General features: G+C 49.9%; 1 long non-coding RNA gene across 1 annotated transcript; it reads left to right on the forward strand.

Annotated features, from left to right (window-relative positions):
• Positions 1 to 5,499: 5,499 nt before the first annotated feature.
• LOC142070624 (uncharacterized) lies at positions 5,500 to 8,191 on the forward strand. The gene is made up of 2 exons (XR_012666536.1): positions 5,500 to 5,593; positions 6,643 to 8,191. It is a non-coding gene; the product is annotated as an uncharacterized LOC142070624 (long non-coding RNA).
• Positions 8,192 to 14,518: the final 6,327 nt, after the last annotated feature.

Consider the following 14,518-nt stretch of genomic DNA (forward strand, 5'->3'; position numbering starts at 1 on the left):
GGGTTTTTTCATGCAGGTCCCCACATCTGTACCCTAGAGTTCAGAGTGGGGGAGGAACCTTGACATGGTGGCACAGTGGTGGGATTAACCTGAAATCATTTGAGATCCAGTTGAGATTTTTTGAACTAGAAATACAGATTTTAAAAAGGAAAATTTTTTTTTCTTTGGAAAGAAAGTCCAGAAAGCAGCTTTGAAACTGAAAGCAGCTTGGTTTCTCTCTGCTTTGTGGCCAAGCAGAGACAAAAGTGGATTATCTTGTGAATTGCAGGTTTTTTTTGCCTGGAGGCAGGGTACTTAACTCCTGCAGGGAAATCTTCCAATCCAGAGGTTTTTTTTTCTTTTCTTCCTAAAAGTAAATAGGGGGTGTGTGTTCTACCCATTTGCTTTTTCTTTGGGCTGGGTAAGCAGGTTTCCAAGTAGTTGGAGGTTTTTTGCTTTAATTTGGGCCCAGAGCAGAGACAAGGGAATTGTCTTTTTCTGTAGGCTGACAATCACTATCAGAGAATAGGTATTCTATTGCAGCACAGCAAAATTTTACAGCCAAGTTTTGTTTGTTTATTTCTAAACCTCAGGTGTAAAGTTAGTTAAAAACAGAGAGGTTAGAATGACCAAATCCTCAGCTCAACTACAGCTGGAATTAGCCAAATTTCAGGCTGAGGAAAGACAAAGGGAACATGAAAGACAGATAGAACTCATGCGGCTGGAGAAGGAGGTACAGGAGGCTGCCCACAAGAGGGAAATGGAGGCAAGGAAGCATGTGGAGGAGGAGAAGGAAAAAGAGAGGAAGCATGTGGAGGAGGAGAAGGAAAAAGAGAGGAAGCATGTGGAGGAGGTGGAGAGGATAAAGGCCCAGCAGAATATACCAACAAACCCTAGCAATCCTTCTCCAGGTACCACTTCCCATCCCAGAAAGTTCCCCACCTACAAGGCAGGTGATGATACTGAGGCCTTCTTAGAAAACTTTGAAAGGGCCTGCCTTGGGTACAACATCTCTACTGACCAATACATGGTAGAGCTGAGGCCGCAGCTCAGTGGACCCTTAGCTGAGGTGGCAGCTGAAATGCCTAAAGAACACATGAACAAGTATGAACTGTTTAAATCCAAGGCGAGAGTCAGAATGGGGATAACACCCGAGCAGTCTCGTCGGAGGTTCAGAGCCCTAAGGTGGAAACCAGACATGTCATTTACCCGACATGCCTACCACATTGTGAAACATTGGGATGCCTGGATATCAGGAGCAAGTGTTGAATCTCCAGTAAATTTGCCCTTCCTAATGCAAATGGAACAATTCTTAGAGGGTGTTCCTGAGGAAATAGAAAGATACATCCTAGACGGGAAGCCCAAAACTGTAATCGAGGCAGGAGAGATTGGAGCCAGATGGGTGGAGGTGGCAGAGAAGAAGAAAACTGGTCGCAGTTGGAGTGGAGACCAGAAGGGACCACCCCAGACCACACCCTATTACCGGGGGCCGCCCAAAGCCCCACCTACCTCCCAAAGAACCCTCCAGACCCCTTATCGTCCCACCACCCCGTTCTCCAGCAACCCTCCTCGCCCCAGTGACCCATCAGCTGGACGATGTTTTAAATGTAACGAGCTGGGGCATGTAAAGGCCAACTGCCCCAAGAACCCCAACAGATTACAGTTCATTGCACCGGAATCACACCAGAGGTCCACAGGCCCAGATACCTCCCAGATACCCTTGGAGCGGAGGGAAACTGTGAGTGTGGGCGGGAAGAAGGTCACCGCGTGGAGGGACACCGGAGCACAAGTGTCAGCTATCCATGCTTCCTTAGTGGACCCCAATTTAATCAACCCAGAGATCCAAGTGACGATTCAACCCTTCAAGTCCAACTCTTTCAATTTGCCTACAGCCAAGTTGCCTGTCCAGTACAAGGGCTGGTCAGGAATGTGGACTTTTGCAGTCTATGATGATTATCCCATCCCCATGCTGTTGGGGGAAGACTTGGCCAATCATGTGAAGCAGGCCAAGAGGGTGGGAATGGTCACCCGCAGCCAGGCTAAACAAGCCGTGAGGCCTAGCTCTGTTCCAGAAACTTCTATCAGGACCCAGTCAGAGGTGATGGACCTGGACCCCAGGCCAATGTCTGCAACAGCAGTAGTGGATCCAGTCCCAGAGACCCAGACGGAACCAGTCCCAGAACCGGAACCAGCCGAACAACCAACACCAGACCCCGTGTCAGCACTGAATCCAGTACTTGCAACCTCAACAACAGAGGGCCCCACCGAACCTGAACTGGCAGCAGCCGATAACCCGACCCAAGAGGCTCAGCCGGAGCCTGAATCCCAACATAGTGCACCAGCGGAGAGCGGTTCACAGTCAACAGAAACAGCTCCATCCCCTATATCGCTTCCAGAGGGACCAAGCCTAGGTCCACAATCCCATGAGGAACTGATGTCTCCAGCATCAAGGGAACAGTTCCAGACCGAACAGGAAGCAGATGAAAGCCTCCAGAGAGCTTGGACGGCGGCACGGAGCAACCCACCGCCTCTCAGCTCTTCTAATCGATCCAGGTTTGTTATAGAAAGAGGACTTTTATACAAGGAAACTCTTTCTGGTGGACACCAGGAAGACTGGCATCCTCAGAGACAGTTGGTAGTTCCAACTAAATACCGGGCCAAGCTCTTGAGCTTAGCCCATGATCACCCTAGTGGCCATGCTGGGGTGAACAGGACCAAAGACCGTTTGGGGGGGTCATTCCACTGGGAGGGAATGGGCAAGGATGTTTCTACCTATGTCCAGTCTTGTGAGGTGTGCCAAAGAGTGGGAAAACCCCAAGACCAGGTCAAAGCCCCTCTACAGCCACTCCCCATCATTGAAGTTCCATTTCAGCGAGTAGCTGTGGATATTCTGGGTCCTTTTCCGAAAAAGACACCCAGAGGAAAGCAGTACATACTGACTTTCATGGATTTTGCCACCCGATGGCCGGAAGCAGTAGCTCTGAGCAACACCAGGGCTATAAGTGTGTGCCAGGCACTAGCAGACATTTTTGCCAGGGTAGGTTGGCCCTCCGACATCCTCACAGATGCAGGGACTAATTTCCTGGCAGGAACTATGAAAAACCTTTGGGAAGCTCATGGGGTAAATCACTTGGTTGCCACTCCTTACCACCATCAAACAAATGGCATGGTGGAGAAGTTTAATGGAACTTTGGGGGCCATGATACGTAAATTTGTAAATGAGCACTCCAATGATTGGGACCTAGTGTTGCAGCAGTTGCTCTTTGCCTACAGAGCTGTACCACATCCCAGTTTAGGGTTTTCCCCATTTGAACTTGTATATGGCCGTGAGGTTAAGGGGCCATTGCAGTTGGTGAAGCAGCAATGGGAGGGATTTACACCTTCTCCAGGAACTAACATTCTGGACTTCGTAACCAACCTACAAAACACCCTCCGAACCTCTTTAGCCCTTGCTAGAGAAAACTTACAGGATGCTCAAAAGGAGCAAAAAGCCTGGTATGATAAGCATGCCAGAGAGCGTTCCTTCAAAGTAGGAGACCAGGTCATGGTCTTAAAGGCGCTCCAGGCCCATAAAATGGAAGCATCGTGGGAAGGGCCATTCATGGTCCAGGAGCGCCTGGGAGCTGTTAATTATCTCATAGCATTCCCCACCTCCAACCGAAAGCCTAAGGTGTACCATATTAATTCTCTAAAGCCCTTTTATTCCAGAGAATTAAAGGTTTGTCAGTTTACAGCCCAGGGAGGAGACGACGCTGAGTGGCCTGAAGGTGTTTACTACGAAGGGAAATGTGCTGGTGGTGTGGAAGAGGTGAACCTCTCCATGACCCTTGGGCGTATGCAGCGACAGCAGATCCAGGAGCTGTGCACTAGCTACGCGCCAACGTTCTCAGCCACCCCAGGACTGACTGAACGGGCATACCACTCCATTGACACAGGTAATGCTCACCCAATTAGGGTCCAACCTTACCGGGTGTCTCCTCAAGCTAAAACTGCTATAGAACGGGAGATCCAGGATATGTTACAGATGGGGGTAATCCGCCCCTCTGAAAGTGCATGGGCATCTCCAGTGGTTCTAGTTCCCAAACCAGATGGGGAAATACGTTTTTGCGTGGACTACCGTAAGCTAAATGCTGTAACTCGCCCAGACAACTATCCAATGCCACGCACAGATGAACTATTAGAGAAACTGGGACGGGCCCAGTTCATCTCTACCTTGGACTTAACCAAGGGGTACTGGCAGGTACCGCTGGATGAATCTGCCAAGGAAAGGTCAGCCTTCATCACACATCTCGGGCTGTATGAATTTAATGTACTCCCTTTCGGGCTGCGAAATGCACCCGCCACTTTCCAAAGACTTGTAGATGGTCTCCTAGCGGGATTAGGAGAATATGCAGTCGCCTACCTTGACGACGTGGCCATATTTTCGGATTCCTGGGCAGACCACCTGGAACATCTACAAAAAGTCCTTGAGCGCATAAGGGAGGCAGGACTAACTGTTAAGGCTAAGAAGTGTCAAATAGGCCTAAACAGAGTGACTTACCTTGGACACCAGGTGGGTCAAGGAACTATCAGCCCCCTACAGGCCAAAGTGGATGCTATCCAAAAGTGGCCTGTCCCAAAGTCAAAGAAACAGGTTCAATCCTTCTTAGGCTTGGCCGGTTATTACAGACGCTTTGTACCGCGCTACAGCCAAATCGCTGCCCCACTGACAGACCTAACCAAAAAGAAACAGCCAAATGCTGTTCAGTGGACCGGAAAGTGTCAGAAGGCCTTTAACAAGCTTAAAGCGACACTCATGTCTGACCCTGTACTAAGGGCCCCAGACTTTGACAAACCGTTCCTAGTAACCACAGATGCGTCCGAGCATGGTGTGGGAGCAGTTTTAATGCAGAAAGGACCTGATCAAGAATTCCACCCTGTAGTGTTTCTCAGCAAAAAACTGTCTGAGAGGGAAAGCAACTGGTCAGTCACTGAAAAAGAATGTTACGCCATTGTCTACGCTCTGGAAAAGCTACGCCCATATGTTTGGGGACGGCGTTTCCACCTGCAAACCGACCATGCTGCACTGAAGTGGCTTCACACCGTCAAAGAAACTAACAAAAAACTTCTTCGGTGGAGTTTAGCTCTCCAAGATTTTGATTTCGACATCCAACACATCTCAGGAGCTTCTAACAAAGTGGCTGATGCACTCTCCCGTGAAAGTTTCCCAGAGTCAACTGGTTAAAATCGTCCTTGAGATGTGGAAAATATTGTTAGTCTTTATGTACTTGGTAGTATGTTTAGAGATGCATGTGTCTTATTAACTCTGTTTTTCCTAGAGCTCCAGGAAGAAATCCCAGCCAGTGTTTCACCCTAGCTGAGATTTGGGGGGCGTGTCATAAATATAAAGGGAAGGGTAAACCCCTTTGAAATCCCTCCTGGCCAGGGGAAAGCTCCTCTCACCTGTAAAGGGTTAAGAAGCTAAAGGTAACCTCGCTGGCACCTGACCAAAATGACCAATGAGGAGACAAGATACTTTCAAAAGCTGGGAGGAGGGAGACAAACAAAGGGTTTGTGTCTGTCTGTGTGCTGCTCTTGCCAGAGACAGAACAGGAATGGAGTCTTAGAACTTTTAGTAAGTAATCTAGCTAGGTATGTGTTAGATTATGATTCCTTTAAATGGCTGAGAAAAGCATTGTGCTGAATAGAATAACTATTTCTGTCTGTGTATCTTTTTTGTAACTTAAGGTTTTGCCTAGAGGGGTTCTCTATGTTTTTGAATCTAATTACCCTGTAAGATATCTACCATCCTGATTTTACAGGGGGGATTTCTTTATTTCTATTTACTTCTATTTTTTATTAAAAGTCTTCTTGTAAAAACTGAATGCTTTTTCATTGTTCTCAGATCCAAGGGTTTGGGTCTGTGGTCACCTATGCAAATTGGTGAGGCTTTTTATCCAACATTTCCCAGGAAAGGGGGGGTGCAAGTGTTGGGAGGATTGTTCATTGTTCTTAAGATCCAAGGGTCTGGGTCTGTAGTCACCTAGGCAAATTGGTGAGGCTTTTTTACCAAACCTTGTCCAGGAAGTGGGGTGCAAGGTTTTGGGAAGTATTTTGGGGGGAAAGACGCGTCCAAACAGCTCTTCCCCAGTAACCAGTATTAGTTTGGTGGTGGTAGCGGCCATTCCAAGGATAACGGGTGTAATATTTTGTACCTTGGGGAAGTTTTGACCTAAGCTGGTAAAGATAAGCTTAGGGGGTTTTTTCATGCAGGTCCCCACATCTGTACCCTAGAGTTCAGAGTGGGGGAGGAACCTTGACAGGGAGGTTTAGGTTGGATATTAGGAAAAACTTTTTCACTAGAAGGGTGGTGAAACACTGGAATGCGTTACCTAGGGAGGTGGTGGAATCTCCTTCCTTTGAGGTTTTTAAGGTCAGGCTTGACAAAGCCCTGGCTAGGATGATTTAGTTGGGGATTGGTTCTGCTTTGAGCAGGGAGTTGGACTAGGTGACCTCCTGAGGTCCCTTCCAACCCTGATATTCTATGATTCTATGATTAGGTACACCACATGTTGTGAATGGCATGTGTAGGACCCATGGATCTTGAAACGTGTGTTGTGGCGGGTGTTGATTGCTGTAGCAGTGGAGATATGTCTACAGATTTTGTATCTATTGTTCTGGCAGGCTCTGGTGCTGCTGTGAATTGGTGTATCCTGATCTGTGGGGAGAATGTATACCTTCAAATCAGCGGCACTGCTATGGGTACCTGCATGGCCCCACAGTATGCCAACATTTTTATGGCTGACTTAGAACAACGCTTCCACAGCTCTCTTCCTCTAATGCCCCTACTCTACTTGCGCTACATTGATGACATCTTCATCATCTGGACCCTTGGGAATTCCACCATGATTTCAACAATTTCCATCCCACCATCAACCTCAGCCTGGACCAGTCCACACAAGAGATCCACTTCCTGGATACAGCGGTGCTAATAAGCGATGGTCACATAAACACCATCCTATACCGGAAACCTACTAACCGCTATTCCTACCTACATGCCTCCAGCTTTCATCCAGACCACACCACACAATCCATTGTCTACAGCCAAGCTCTACGATACAACCGCATTTGCTCCAACCCCTCAGAGACAAACACTTACAAGATCTCTATCAAGCATTCTTACAACTACAATACCCACCTGCTGAAGAGAAGAAACAGATTGACAGAGCCAGAAGAGTACCCAGAAGTTACCTACTACAGGACAGGCCCAACAAAGAAAATAACAGAACGCCACTAGCCATCACCTTCAGCCCCCAACTAAAACCTCTCCAACGCATCATCAAGGATCTACAACCTATCCTGAAGGACGACCCATCGCTCTCACAGATCTTGGGAGACAGGCCAGTCCTTGCTTACAGACAGCCCCCCAACCTGAAGCAAATACTCACCAGCAACACAACACACAACAGAACCACTAATCCAGGAACCTATCCTTGCAACAAAGCCCATTGCCAACTGTGTCCACATATCTATTCAGGGGACACCATCATAAGGCCTAATCACATCAGTCACACTATCAGAGGCTCATTCACCTGCACATCTACCAATGTGATCTATGCCATCATGTGCCAGCAATGCCCCTCTGCCATGTACATTGGCCAAACTGGACAGTCTCTACGTAAAAGAATAAATGGACACAAATCAGATGTCAAGAATTATAACATTCAAAAACCAGTTAGAGAACACTTCAATCTCTTTGGTCACCGATTACAAACCTAAAAGTGGCAATTCTTCAACAAAAAAACTTCAAAAACGGACTCTAACGAGAGACTGCTGAATTGGAATTAATTTGCAAACTGGACACAATTAACTTAGGCTTGAATAAAGACTGGGAGTGGATGTGTCATTACACAAAGTAAAACTATTTCCCCTTGTTTATTCCCTGCCCCCTGCCCATACTGTTCCCAACAGGTTCTTGTCAACTGCTGGAAATGGCCCACCTTGATTATCACTACAAAAGGTCATCCGTCCATCCCCCCCCCCCCCCCCCGCTCTCCTGCTGGTAATAGCTCACGTTACCTGATCACTCTCATTACAGTGTGTATGGTAACACCCATTGTTTCATGTTCTCTGTGTACATAAATCTCCCCACTGTATTTTCCACTGAATGCATCTGATGAAGTGAGCTATAGCTCACGAAAGCTTATGCTCTAATAAATTGGTTACTCTCTAAGGTGCCACAAGTACTCCTTTTCTTTTTGCTGGTCTGTGGGGAGCTTGCTTCTGATGATGACCTTGGAGAAGCTGGGGGGTTGTTTGAAGGTCAGAAGATGGGGTTCAGGAAAAATTGTTTTCAGGATGGGGTCCCCATCAAGTATGGGTTGTAGCTGTTTGATGATACCCTGCAAGGGTTCCAGTGTGAGGTAGTAGTTGACAACTAGGGGTGTGCAATCAGGAGGTGGGTATTTCTGTATTGAAGCATGTTCTCTTGGGGGTATTTGGGTGGCTCATTCCATCATGCTATCTTCTCTGGTAGATGCTCTGGGGAGAAAGTCTGGGATATACACCTACTGCCTTCACCAAACAATGACAGTCCACCAGAGAAGTCGATCACATCATAGGTGCTGACTTTTATTTTTCCCTGGGGGTGCCCCACCCCTACTCCGTCTCTTCCCCCAAGGCCCTGCCCTTGCTCTCATAGAATCATAGAATATCAGGGTTGGAAGGGACCTCAGGAGGTCATCTAGTCCAACCCCCTGCTCAAAAGCAGGACCCATACCCAATTAAATCATCCCAGCCAGGGCTTTGTCAAGCCTGACCTTAAAAACTTCTAAGGAAGGAGATTCCACCACCTCCCTAGGCAACGCATTCCAGTGTTTCACCACGCTCCTAATGAAAAAGCTTTTCCTAATATCCAACCTAAACCTCCCCCACTGCAACTTGAGACCATTACTCCTTGTCCTGTCCTCTTCCACCACTGAGAATAGTCTAGAACCATCCTCCCTGGAACTACCTCTCAGGTAGTTGAAAGCAGCTATCAAATCCCCCCTCATTCTTCTCTTCTGCAGACTAAACAATCCCAGTTCCCTCAGCCTCTCCTCATAACTCATGTGTTCCAGACCCCTAATCATTTTTGTTGCCCTTCGCTGGACTCTCTCCAATTTATCCACATCCTTCTTGTACTGTGGGGCCCAAAACTGGACACAGTACTCCAGATGAGGCCTCACCAAATGTCGAATAGAGGGGGACGATCACGTCCCTCGATCTGCTCGCTATGCCCCTACTTATACATCCCAAAATGCCATTGGCCTTCTTGGCAACAAGGGCACACTGCTGGCTCATATCCAGCTTCTCGTCCACTGTCACCCCTAGGTCCTTTTCTGCAGAACTGCTGCCTAGCCATTCGGTCCCTAGTCTGTAGCTGTGCATTGGGTTCTTCCGTCCTAAGTGCAGGACCCTGCACTTATCCTTATTGAACCTCATCAGATTTCTTTTGGCCCAGTCCTCCAATTTGTCTAGGTCCCTCTGTATCCTATCCCTGCCCTCCAGCGTATCTACCACTCCTCCCAGTTTGGTATCATCCAAAGTGATGAAGTGAGGTACTCTGTTTCTTCCCGCCCCAAAGCCCTGCCCTCATTCCGCTCCCTCCCCCTAGACCAGAGGTCAGCAAACTACGGCCCACGGGCCACATCCGGCCCAAGGGACTGTCCTGCCCGGCCCTTTAACTCCTGGCTGGGGAGGCTAGCCCCTGGCACCTCCCCTACTGTCCCCCCTTCCCAGCACCCTCAGCTCGCCGTGCCACCAGTGCTCTGAGCGGTGTGGCTGCGACCTCCTGCCGGGCAGTGCGGCAGCGTGGCTGGCTCTGGCTGGGTGGCATGGCTGGCAGTTCTGGTGCTCTGAGTGGCATGGTAAGGGGGTGGGGAGCGGGGGGGTTGGATAAGGGGCAGAGGGTCCCAGGGGGCAGTCAGGGGACAGGAAGTGGTTGGATAGGCATGGGAGTCCTGGGGGGTGGGGGGCCTGTCAGGGGGCAGGGGTGTGGATAGGGGTCAGGGCAATCAGGGAGCAGTGGTGGTTCCCAGGAGGGGGCGGTCAGGGGACAAGGAGCAGGGGGGTTGGATGGGCTGGGAGTTCTGAGGGGAGGAGTCAGGGGCAGGAATTGGGAGGGGGCAGATAAGGGGCGGGGGCCAGGTTGTTTGGTCCTGTAGGGTCTTCCCTACCCAGCCCTCCATACAGTTTCAGAACCCCGACGTGGCCCTCAGGCCAAAAAATTTGCCCACCCCACCCTAGACCCTACCCTCGCTCCACCTCTTCCTGCCCCTGCTCCACCCCTTCCCAAAGCCCTGACCCCTCCTGCTGCTCGCTGCTCTCCACCCTCCCCCAAGCCTCTCCCTGAGCCACCAAACAGCTGTTTGGCAGTCCCACAGATCAGCTGTTTGGCAGTGCCACCAAACAGCTGTGACTCGTGGGTGCTGAGCACCATTTTTTTTCTATGGTTGCTCCATGGGGGTCGGCGCCTATGGATCACATCATGGGATGGGTCACACAAATGCCCCAAGATAACCTGCTTCAGGGGCATAGGAACAGGGGGGGCCAAGGGATCATGGCCCTTCCCCTTTTGAAAGTGAACAGGCCTGGCCCGTCCACTTTTTGCCATTGGCCCAGCCTCCTGTCCTTTCTCTTCCCCCAGAGGTCCTACCCCCAGCCAGGCCCAAAGCTTGAGCCTGGCCAGGGTAATTGAGGCCCGGGGAGCCCAGACAGCTGTGGGGAGCCACAGACCCTCCAACTGCCCAGGATGGGGGGCCTCTGAGCAGCCCCTGGCCTGTGTCCCCACAGCCGTGCCCCCCGCACAGGGCAGGTAGAGGTCCGCGACTCCCCACAGCTGCCCGGAGACTGTACCATGGCCAGTTGTGGTTCTTCGGCCGCTGAAATCCCGCCCCAGGCCAGGACAGAAGCCAGAGTTGAGTTGGGGTAAGAGCCATGTGGGTAGTTGTGGGAAGCTGCAGACCCTTCACCTGCCCTGGGCAGGGGGCAGGGACACAGGCCAGGGACTGCTTTCGGGTCCCCCCATCTCAAGCAGCTGGAGGGTCCATGGTTCCCTGACCCAGCTCTGGCTTGACTGGGAGGCGGGGCCTGGGGGGGAAGAGGAGGGGCAAGGGCGGGGCCACAGAGGGGGTGTGGTCTCATATCTGCTCCACTTTTAGGAAGAATCCGTTGCCCTGACCTGCTTCAATACAGAAATAAAACCCCCTTCCTAGTTGTCACCTACACATGCCTATCACAACATCTCATGTACCTCATTTAGTGCACTAAATGCTCTAATAGTAACTATGGGTGAAACCAGACAATCACTATACTCTTGGATAAAAGGAGGACTTGTGGCACCTTAGAGACTAACAAATTTATTTGAGCATAAGCTTTCGTGAGCTACAGCTCACTTCATCGGATGCAACTCTTGGGTGAACTCACCCAGGAAAATGAAAAGACTATAACACCAGATCGCCTGTGGATAAACATTTTTCACAAAGCGATCACCCTGTATCTGACTTATCAGTCCTCAGCCTCAAAGGAAACCTGCATAACACTTTCAAAAGATGAAAGGAGCCTAAATTCATAACTTTGCTAGACACTAAAAATCATGGACTGAATAGAGCAGAAGTGGGCAAACTACGGCCCGCCGGCCACATCCGGCCCGCGGGAACATCCGGCCCGGCCCTGAGCTCCCCGGCCCCTCCCCTGCTGTTCCTCCTCCCCGCAGGCATGCTGCCACGCGGCGCAATGCTCTGGGCAGCAGGGCTGCAGAGCCTGGCTTGACCTGGTGCTCTGTGCTGCGCTGCGCGGCTGCCTGTCCTGGTGCAGCCACACTATCAGCCACCTGTGCTCCAGGCAGTGCGGTAAGGGGGCAGGGAGCTGGGGGGGTTCGATAGAGGGCAGGGGAGCTTGGGGTGTGATCAGGGGCATGGATAGGGGTCGGGGCGGTCAGAGGGCGGGGAACAGGGGGGTTGAATGGTGGCAGGGCTCCTGGGGGGGGCAGTCAGGAAGGAGAGGAGGGGTTGGATGGGACGGCGGGGGGCGGTCATGGGACAGGGAGCAGGGGGGATGGATGGGGCAGGGGTCCCGGGGGGGGCAGTCAGGAAGGAGAGGGGGGTTGAATGGGGTGGTGGGGGGCAGTTAGGGGTAGGGGGCAGTTAGGGGCGAGAGGTCCGGGAGTGGTCAGGGAGAAGGGGTGGTTGGATGGGGCAGGGGTCCCGGGGGGGACAGTCAGGAAGGGGGGGGGTTGGGTGGGGCAGCAGGGGGCAGTTAGGGGTGGGAGGTCCGGGGGCTGTCAGGGGACTGAGAGCAGGGGAGGTGGATGGGGCAGGGGTCCCCGGGGGGCCTTCAGGGAACAGGGGGCGTTGGATAGGGCAGAAGTCCCGGGGGGGCCATCTGGGGGAGAGAAGCAGGGGGGGTTGGATGGGGGGTGGGGCTGGGCCATGCCTGGCTGGTTGGGGAGGCACAGCCTCCCCTAACCTGGCCTCCATACAATTTGAGAAACCCGATGCGGCCCTCAGGCCAAAAAGTTTGCCCACCTCTCAAATAGAGGCACCGGATTTATGGCTTATTACAACAATCTGTAACCCACTAACCCTCCTCCCTCTTCTTTTCCTCCCTGTGACTGTAGGGATGTTAACGGGCCACTTCACTGTGAATGGTCCCTTGAAATATGTGTTAACTACTTATGCTAAATAATCTGTTCAAACCTTGTATTTAGCTGTGACATTTTGAGTTACTGTAGTTTCTCAGACCTGAAGAAGAGCTCTGTGTAAGATCAAAAGCTTGTCTCTCTTACCAACAGAAGCTGATCCAATAAAAGATATGACCTCACACCCACCTTGTCTCTTTAATATCCTGGGACCAACATGGCTACAACAACACTGCATGCAACACTGGTGCAGGACATTCAATATTGCATAGATACATGCCTTACTGTAATGTACACTGCACGATTATAATTCTTAAGGACAAAATGGCTGAGAATTTAAAAATAAGATTGTAACAGACTGAAAAACCCAGTGATGATTGAAATTGGTGGTATTCTGAACAAAGTGAGATCTCGACCACACCTGTATAACTTCACATGGACTCAACAGATGTTTTAGGCTCCAGATCAATATTCCTGGAAGCTTTTATTATATAGATTATTCATATTCCAGTAGTGCCTTGAGAACCAAATGAGATTATGGCCCCACTGTGCTAAGCATGGTACATAGTACAAGGCAATCCTGGCCTTGAGGAGCTGAGTCTAAGCAGATGAGACAGACAAAGGGTGGAAGACTAAACAAATGGAAAGTAACATGCTCAAAATAGGTCACCAGCAAAGCCAGTAATAGAACTCATATCTCCTGAGTCTTAGTCCAGTGCCCTAATGCACTAGATCACACTGTCACCACCACACTGGGTTCTATGCTCTTGCAGCCAGAGCAGTTTGGGCTGGAACTCTGTTATCATAGCTAGCTCATATATCCTACAAAATCACATGGTGCATGAACTGTGTCTGGGGACAACCAGATTGTAAACGGGTCTCCTGACATGTCTGCACTTGTAGTATCATAATAACAATACTCAGCACTTGTATAAGAGATAATCAGTATAGTTAGTCCCATTTCACCAACAGGAAAATTGAGGCACAGAGAAATGCAGTGACTTGCTCAGGCTACACAATAGTGGAGGTGTCATGTTTCACATGACATGTACAATTAAGGGTTTGTCTGTGTTAGAGTTTTTAGACACTCTTGTAGCTACACCAACATAGCTGCATCAGTACAAATCCCTAGTTCAGACACTTTGTACCAGTGTAAACTGGGATTTGAACTAGTGCCTTTTACCCCAGACAAGCTGCACCAATGAAAGTCCCATGCACCACTAGGGGTGTGCACTGTGGCAGCTACATCAGTGTAATAGGTGGATAAATACCCCAGTGTAGATATGTCCTAAATCCTCTGAGCATTGCAAAGAGTAAGTAACCTCTGGAAATTTGGCAACAGGAGGGCAGAAAGCCCAATATCATGGCCAGATTCCAAGGTGAAAGTATGGTGATTACATAAAGAACAGGAATTCCCCCTTGGCTCCCTACTTGGAAGCAATAGGTTTAGGGAGGCTGCCCTGCAAAAAGAAGGGCTCAGGGAAAGAGAACACCAAAGATAGGAAATTTCTATTTTAAACTCCTTGATGCAGGGACCAGATCTTCTTCTGTGTGAGGTACAGTATTAAGCACTGTATCCATGCTCAGATTAAAAACAAAACCTAATAGGTAATACTGGAATGGATTTGGGAATAATGTGGATCCTACAGATCAGTAGGTACAATTTGCAAAGCACAAAACTGGAATAGCCAGAGGATTGCATCATGGCTATGTTAGGAGTGAGGGGCATCAGTAGAGCTGTGTGGCCTGTGAGAGCATGTCACCAGGGAGTTAAGTGGTCTGTTTGGGTGCTGGGGTTTGGGATAAGGTCCTGTCCAGTACTGAGTAAATGAGGAATTACATTACTTGCAGTATTGTGGGTTTGGTTGTTTTTTTAAAAAA

The sequence above is a fragment of the Caretta caretta genome, chromosome 1 (genome assembly GCF_965140235.1).
Source record: "Caretta caretta isolate rCarCar2 chromosome 1, rCarCar1.hap1, whole genome shotgun sequence".
Taxonomy (NCBI): Eukaryota; Metazoa; Chordata; order Testudines; family Cheloniidae; genus Caretta; species Caretta caretta.